This window comes from Pinus tabuliformis, chromosome 2_2, assembly GCF_031772625.1.
Source record: "Pinus tabuliformis cultivar Carrire ecotype Pingquan chromosome 2_2, CPIR1, whole genome shotgun sequence".
Classification (NCBI taxonomy): Eukaryota; Viridiplantae; Streptophyta; class Pinopsida; order Pinales; family Pinaceae; genus Pinus; species Pinus tabuliformis.
Window position 1 is genome coordinate 194,278,291 of NC_142300.1, and position 9,117 is coordinate 194,287,407.

Genomic DNA, 9,117 nt, shown 5'->3' on the forward strand with positions numbered 1-9,117 from the left:
ATCAATAAAGAGGAAAACCAGACTTTTACCATTGACATAACCTCACCCCATGTATCAATAACATTTGGTGAGGGAATGACCCAAGGATCAGACTTGATCAAGATCATTTTGACAGAGGAAATATGCAGAGGTGGGAGCAGAAAAATACCCATTGAGGTGGGATCTTTAGAAAGTACTACCCCCACATTCTCATAAGGAGCACCAGTGTGCTTGACATAATGAACATTTCCATCTGAGGAGGAAGAGGCAAAGAAGGACAGTTGGTTGACCATGACAATATTACCTTGATGGGGTAAATGAATCACGCGGAGAAGGGAGGAGGCTACAGCATGCATGGCATGGGTCCAACTCCATTCGAGTAGAAGATTATAGTTAAGATTAACGTCAACAATCTCTAATTTGACGTGTATTGTATTACCCTCCAAAGTAATGGAAAGGTTAGGAAGGACACCGTATGGTCGAGAATCACGCCCATCAAAGGCTTCCAGAGTGTTAGGGGATTCATTCAAAGTAGGAGAACCAATTTCCTTCCAACAAGCGACAAACATGATGCAGGTAGAAGCACTTTCATCAATGATGGTCCTATGAATGGTTTTCTCATTTATGATGACTTGAATGAGAAAGGAAATCTGATGAGGTAAACGCAGAATGTGGTTTTCCAGATCAAAAAAATGAGATTAGAGTGACTTTGATCAATACCTCCAATAGCCGATAATAATTCTTTCCACTGAGATGGACAACTTTGAAGGACCTCGAGAGCAGACATAGCTCAAGGTGCCTGAGCCAAATCCTCAACAATATTATAATGTTGAGTGGTGTGAGCATCCAAATTGTATGAGGACTTTCACAGCACACCTCAAGAAGGTGGTCGAATGGAAGAATCAAGATTAGGTTGCTCTATATGGAGAGGACCGAACTTGACAGGATGGAGGAAGAAGGGGTACTTTCTTTCTCTTTCCCTGCTATCAGGGTAGGTGTTTGATAATCTTTTGATCTGGTAGCCACATTGATAGGCGTATTCATCATGAACACTTGGGAACCTGAGGAAGCGGATGGCTGATGCTAGTCTAACATTTGGGTCTGCTAGGATGGAAAGGGATCTTTCAAGACAGCGGGGGTCCCTTTGAACAAATGACTAACTTCAGATCTTCAGGGACAATATTTAGTATAGTGATCCTCCTCACAGATGAGGCATGGATACTTGGGCTTCCATTGAGAAGCATCACGAGCAGACGACTTAGGAGTGCCCTGTTTTGAGGCATCAAATTTACCCTTGCCTTTGCCATCTTTTTAACTTTAGAGGATTTGTTCACTGTGGTAGACTAGACACCGTGAACCTCTGAGGTTTTACCAAAACCAGGTGAATTTCAAGAGGAATCATTGGAAGCAGTGTTGGAGACCGACTTCTGTTTGGAAGAATATTTGGTGGGGGTCTGGGACACTGAACCCGTTACTCCATCAACAGGAAGTATAACTAGAGACTTGAATGTCGCCAGATCAAATGATGGTTTGGGAGCATCGGGTAACATATCATATAATGTGCCAGATTGTGAATAGACGAGATCTAGACACTGGGCACGTACGATGGCTTGTTCCTTAGTGACACATCCTCCCATAACAATGTCCTCAACAATTTTGCTGATGAATGATTTGATGAACCATTCGGTCAACAACTAATCAACAATATCAAACTTTATCAGGTGATGTCGACGTCTCCATTTATGGATATGATCAGAGATGTGGGTTGCAGTGTCATGCTTGAGTGATGCTAGTATATGGGTGCCAGTTTCATAGCTCGAAATGTGTGAGAAAGGCCATAGTAAGAGTGTTAAAGTCATGATAGGTACTGTTATCACTTAAGAATTGTAATTCCCAAATTGCTCACATTAGTTTGAGGGTAAAGGTTCGGTGCTAGTCTAGGTTTGATTTTTTTTGTCTTAGGAGTCTTGATGGTATGCTTAAATAAAGGTCAACCATTCATCAACCATTCATCCTCATTCATCACTGGTCTCATAACTCACACAACTTCCATGTGTCAGCTTTTTTCAAAGGTTATTATGTGCTACAAAGACAAGGCTAAGAGAGTCAAAGCCTCGAAAAACTCATGTTTGATGATCAGGTTGCTCAATTTGTCTTTAAGCCAAGAAGACCCATAATAAGGAATTTCAAACACATACAAGAGGTACTGCCAGGAGCAGATGAAACAGAGGAGATAACACAGTCTCATGAAGGAAAAGAAAATGGTAAAGCAGTTACCCTTCAAGAAGAAGATAGTGTTGAAGATTTGAAAAGGAAGTTGGAATTGGCAAACTTTGAAATTGCTAGACTGAAGAAATCCTCCAGGAAACATGCAATCAAGGAAGCTTATTTCAACCAAATGCAAGCTCGGTGGGAGGAAAAAATATTTCAAATACCCGAGGTGGTCGACTGTAATGTTCAATTCCGTAGCTGGACTATCCCTGCAATAAAGGAAGCACAATTCATCAGAAAGGTCAATACAAAGCTGAGAGCTGGGATCAGAGTCATGAAGAAGCAAATTGAAGAGTTGAAGCTGTAGCTAAGGCAGCGGGAAAGATCTCCTTAAGGAAACCACACATCAACTAAGGTTATGTTCCAAATTTTGATGGTTTTCCGTATAATTTTTCTTGAAGAATCATACATTTCCACTCAGTTTTGAAAAGCTTTGGAGCAGTTGAAAAGAATATTTAAATATAAGGAAGCTCAAGATAGCAATTTTTTGGTATTAGGCTATGTTTCGGTGATTACAAGGCAGTTTCGTAGTGCGCTACGAAACTGCTGAAGATGATGCCTAACGCACAACAGTTTCGTAGCGCGCTATGAAACTACTGTAGCTACATAATTAAAACTCAGTCAACCAATTTTGAGGGACCGAGGGGAAATTTTAGAAAAAGGAATCTCTTCAAAGGATCATGTAACAGGTGTCAACATTCAACAAGGGAAGAAACAGGTGGAAGAAACATATATTCAAACTCTAAAATTTTTGTTATAAAGTGATTAGAGTTACTACAGTTCATGATATGTCAGACAGCTTGGAGGAGGTCTTGTCTTCACACATGGAAAAGGTCGACAGCACATCAAGGACGTGGCATTCTAATATATTTTTGTATAATCAAAGAAGAAGGACATGGTTCATTGGTTTCGAATATCTTTGAGGAAAACCAAAAGAAGATAAACAGGGGTAGTTTCCTACTTTTTAGGAGAAATGGAGAAGATGTGACATTAAGGGCCAGCAGGCAGCTACAAACACCTACCACAGCTAAACTAAAAGAGACAACTTGTCAAAAAACGAGAATTGAATGTAATTAATGCTATTATTAGCATGATATAGAGTTAGACTCCTATTTTCCTTAGATCTCTAAAAAGTCTAGCTAGCAGTTTGTTACATTTAATAGGTAGTTAAAGTTTGAATAGGTGTCATAAGAAGTAGAATTCGAGTTCCCCTCATGTTGGAGGAGGAATCTCAGCCTTGTAAAATAATTCTATATATAGGAGAGAGGGAAATGTACCAAGGGTTGGAAAATTATTCAGAAAAGCTTTGATATTTGGCTTTATGTAAAGACTCTGTTTTAGTAATGCAAGATTGGCTTTGCTTCTTAGGAATCAAGAGGGATTCGATGCTCATAATGTGTTGTATTATTCTTTTCTCAATATTTGCAGTAGTATGAATGTGTAATTACTTAGAAATCACTCATGGCACTCTAACTTCCTTTATACATTCATAGATTGTGTGGTCCTATATGTTTCTGGTATGTTCTAAATGTGTTGAATCCTGAATGCCCTAAATTCTATGTAAGGTTGATATCATTGTTATACTGAAACAATGTTGACTCCATAAGCCCAATGGATACTTTTTAGTTGTGTTTCCACCAATTAAATTTTTCTATCTTTGTTTCACAAGAGTTAGCCATCTTAATTATAATCAAAAACATTAATCCTTTGAGAGAGCCCTCTCAGGTTGGGGAGGCTAAGCCTCAGTCTAAAGCAGGTTTGAAATAGTTACTTAAGGTCTTCCTGGTCAACAGCCTTCCGGGGTCTGATTTTGAGATAACAGGTACTTTGAGGCAATTCAATGTACCACTTGGCTGTAGCACCTGTGAGAGTTCATTGGAAAAGCCGGAGATGAATAGAATCATCAACGTATGAATTTGAGGAGTGCCAGAGGTAATATATCATCACATGGGCTTGTGGATCCTCTTTTGATTTTCCTTCAAACTTCAGACAATTGCTTAGAATCTTGGACAGAACCAGAGGCCAGTATGGCGAATGAAGAATATGATCATTCGTGAGTCTAGACACATCTGACAGCTCCAATGTGACCAAGAACGACAATTGGGTATTGTTAGCTCTACTACAGATTCAGCGTTTAAGGGTTAAAATCAGGTTGGAAAATGCTAGTTTTGGTGGCTAAGGAGCTCGTGGAAGTCCATTTTACCCTTCCCCTTTTCATTTGCCTCATTCCCTTATAATTATCGCTTCCTGCATTTCCTCCTTCTCCATCGTTCTCCTTGCCCTCCTTTAATCCTATTATTATCATTTTTCTCTATAGTCTTTTAAAACCTACCTAAATCCTTCTTTTCTTGGTTCCCGAGAGTTTTTTGTTTAAATGATTTTAAAACCCCGATCCCCGTTTAAACCTCGTTTAAACGCATTCTTCGTTTAAGCCCCGCATTAACCTATCTTTATTTTTAACCCTGGCTGTAAAGACTTAATCATATAACCCGTGCATATAATTAAAATCTTAACCTGTTGATACCTTTACCTGTCACATCAGCCCCAGAGCGTAAGTTTATTAATTTAACCTTTCGATCGTGCCCACCTCATCATCCAATAGTGTTCGCTTGTCTTCTCCCTGCAAGTTGTGCACACGATAGCTAGCGGGGAAGGCGGTTTCCCACCAGACCCTACAGCCACGTGTCGTTGTTTGATTGTGTTGCTCCACCCTGTACGTAAACCACCTGCACCCAATAAGTGGTGTGGAGAAACCACTTGCCCGCTATACCGCTGAACCCTCGCTCATTAATAGCCATGCATCTCCCACCCCCGACCACCGTCGGATCTGCCCGATGGTGATCTAATGGCCCTCATTGCATATTCTTTGTCACCTCCCGATAGCCCCTCCTGCGCAATCTCCGTTTTTGATTTTATTGATCCAACGGCTGGGATTCATTCCGCCGTCTAATTTGCCTCTATGTCTTCCATTGCCTCCCGCCAGTTTCCTATGCAATTTTTGTTTTTTGAGCAGTCTTGCGTGCCCGAAGGAGAAACAAACCCATGTTAAATACACTACACAGTTAATATTTCAGCTGCTGCATTCAAAGACAACATGGTCAAGGAAAAGAAGGACGGCTTCGATCAGATGAAGATATAAATCAGTCATGGAGCCTTGTACACATTACATTCCATATGCTCAGAAAGGACATCAAAGTACAGAAGCAACCATTTTTTTAATTAAAAATCAATCAAGCTGTTATCAGAGACCCATATCTAATTGTAAATGTGGTTGGTGGTCCATTATGACCCCTCCACACTTAGCAACAGAGCAATTTTTGTAAACAGATTCTATATATACTCAGAAAAAAGAATGTAATAGGTTGATGAGTGTTATTCTGTTGTAAGCTTCAACTTCTGGAGACTGTAACTACTATGTAACCTGTAGCTTTTGGTCTTCATTTCTAGCTAATGCAAGTTTCTTTTGTTGTTAATTTCTCACTTCCACTTCTTCTTCTTGTTCCAGGTTGTGCCTGTTTTGCAGTTATTCATGTGCTATTAATGTTTAGCATTAGAGGGGCTGTCATCCCACCTCTATGTTAGGATTTAGCATGTATCATTGAATTTGTTTGCAGGTTTCTGTTAGTTTAATGCCAGAGAGCTATCATCCTGTCTATGTATTAGAAAACAGATTTACATACCTTTTAACTGGTTTCAGCCGGCCATCACAGGGTCCTGTGCATCTGCTGGTGTGGTCAGTCTTCTCCATCATCACTTATTCCTTAAACTGTGAGTAATTGGTGGTCTAAATCCTAGTAGTTTGGGGGTGTTCACCCATGTCTGAGGTCAATCACAGTAGAAGTGGTTATCTGGCTTGAATATGCAACATTTCTTTCATTCATCCACCATTTATCCAACATTTTTGTTGAGTTTGTAATGTTCCCGAGCATCTCTAATATACAACCTAGGAGAGTTTCTTGGGGTGATAATAGGTACTGAAAGGCATTTGATGCATATAAGCGGCCCCACACTGTGGAACCCATCCTTCTGCTTAAGTATTTTGTCCCCATAGTGGAGGGTTTTATCCATATGGCATTTGATTTTTCCCCACTGTAGGTTACCTTGTCCATAGGGAGGATTCTAACCTTGATAGCCATGAAATTGTCCATCCATATGCTACTGATAAGAAAAATATAGGTTAAATGGTTGTTGAGCCTGTTGACCTTGGACATATGGATTTTGCACTTGCTACCTGTGGGCGTAAGGGTGTTGAACTCGTTGCCCCTAGACATAAGGGTTTTGCACCTACTATCCTTGGACATAAGGGTTCTGGACCTTTTTCCCTTGGACATAAGAATTCTGCACCTGCTGCCCTTAGACATAATGATTTTGAACCTGTTTCCCTTGGACATAAGGACTTTAGGCCTGATGCTACAGGACTTGACCTTGACCTTGCCCTTGTAAAGGTTGACCCTATTGATATGAGTACAAGGGTTGTTGTTCCCCGGGTTGACCTTGTTGCTGCAAGGGTTGACCTTGTGGCTGCAAAGGTTGTCCCTACAGATGCAGAGGTTGACCTTGTGAGGATATAGGCTAGGAGGGTTGAGGAACATACTGGATCTGTGACTGCAAGGTTTGTTGCAACTGTTGTAAGAGTTTCCCTTGCGGTTGTTGCAATTATCCTTGCTGTTGAACTATCTGCCCTTGGTGCTGAAAGTATGGCCCTTGCTACTGCGAAGGTTTCCCTTACTACTGCAAAAGTTTTCCTTACTACTGCAAGGGTACTTGGACAGTTCCCTAAAATTTCTTGAATTGGATTTGGCAATATCCACCAGGCGCGGTGGATGGACCAGGTTGAACATAAGGTTCAGCGTAAGGCAGATGCACCATCACTTGTGAACCATGAGGAAGATGAGGAGGATGGTATTAAACCTATGTCACATAAGGCTGCTGGTACTGGATGTTACTTCACCCATAAGGACCAATAGGGTTTGGCTGTTGGTACTGGACATTACTTAATCCAGTAGGACCAGCAGGGTTCAAAATAGAACTGGAAGAGTGTTGGTTCGTCCCAACCATGTGAGCTTGTCATCCACTCACATTGGTTGTGCCAGACATCATTTAAACATTTGGATTTTTTCCCCCAGGAAGTGGCACAACCTGTCCACTTACTGGAGGGATTGAAGAACTGACATAGACTTGATTCGAAATTGTCGGTTGAATCAGATGAGTAACTTGGACTGAAGAAACAAGTGGATTCAGAACGGTGGGCTGCACCATAACTGAAGTGACTATAGAATGCACCATCAGCTGAGAGGTCGGGTTCTGAATGAATAGACTTGAGGTAGGCATAACACCAGATGACCAGATAGGCTTGTGATATAATGACGAGACACCAGGGGTTCCCATCACCAATTGAGATAATGAAACATAATCATGAAGTAACTCTGGATAAACACTAGTTGGAATGCTTCCTGTGTAAGGGAAACCTTCAGGAGGGAATGGATATCCCTGCTCTTTGACAATGTGAGGAGTGTGTGTAGTAGACACCTCTGAGTGACTTAGAGAGGAGACTGGGATCTTGCCTTCTGATTCCATTGGTGGAAACAAACGATGACAGACAACCGAATATGTTTGAGGGGATAATTCTAAGGGAATACCTAGCTGATCATACAGAGTGTATGAACACTGCGGTGATATCACAATAGGATCGAACAAAGGATTCAGAGGATAAGCAACCATTCCTAGTTGACTTTCAGAAGTCGGTGGACTCTTGGGAGTCTAGATAGGATTATTCAGAGATTCCGAGCTAGATTCATAAGGTGACCCAGTATCTGAGGGAGGAGGAGGACGTGATGACAAAGGTTGAATACTCAGAACAATTCCAAGTTCAACACCTTGGTCCTCAAGTGACTGCAGGAGTTCAGGGAGAGGCTTCTCAGATGATCTTTTAGATGGAGGAGAGGAAGAGGAACCAGGTGAACCTGATGGTTTAGCGATGATGAATTTGCCTCAAACAATAATGAAAGAGAGATTAATTTCAAGGTTTTTGAAGTTCATTTAAAGGTGTAATCACGATGCGGTCCAAAAAAGAACTAACCAGAATGTTATGTGAGCGTGGGAAACAATTTTTTAAGACGTTGAAACAAACTAATGCTTTTTCATGTTTTAAGAGTCGAGAAAAAAAAAGATGACTCTATCACTTTCGGTTTGAAACGAGCTCAAAAGGACTACCACTTAATGATCTTTTATATTTAGGGAGTCAAAAAGATCAAAATGGCTTCTTAGGATAATCTAGGCACAAAGGATTACCAGGTAACGTGAACTGCATAATACCTCCTGACGAACCAAGAAGTATAGGCAGGCAATCTCCCCGAATGATGTGTTCAGTGTATCACATTTACAAGGTAGAAGACTTGTCTTCCAATGGATAGAGGATTGCAAACCTACTGGGTTCTCCCTTTATATACGTGATGGTACAAGAGCACAAGGCCATACTAGCATTGTCTACTGCTGAAGCGAAGGACAACTGCTAGGTTTAAAGACATCAGAACACATCTCTAGCATAGACCTTCTAAATGTGAGCATTAAGATTCAAATGCACCTTAGGTTAATTGAATACATTTTAAAGTTTATCTTGAAATTATGTCTCATTTTTCAGGTCTTATTGATGTGACTAAAAAAAACTCCTATATGCAACTAAATGAGACAAAACCCTTTCAATTCGATGAATTTCTACACTAATGAGAGTAGAGAAACCAGTCAATGCAACAAACAAGCAACTGAAATCAAGATGACCTTCTCACTAATTCTCTTTTGAAAACAAAATAATGAAAGTTCTTCCACTTCCTATCTTTCCTATCAAATGCACTTCAAGTAGTCCTTTCA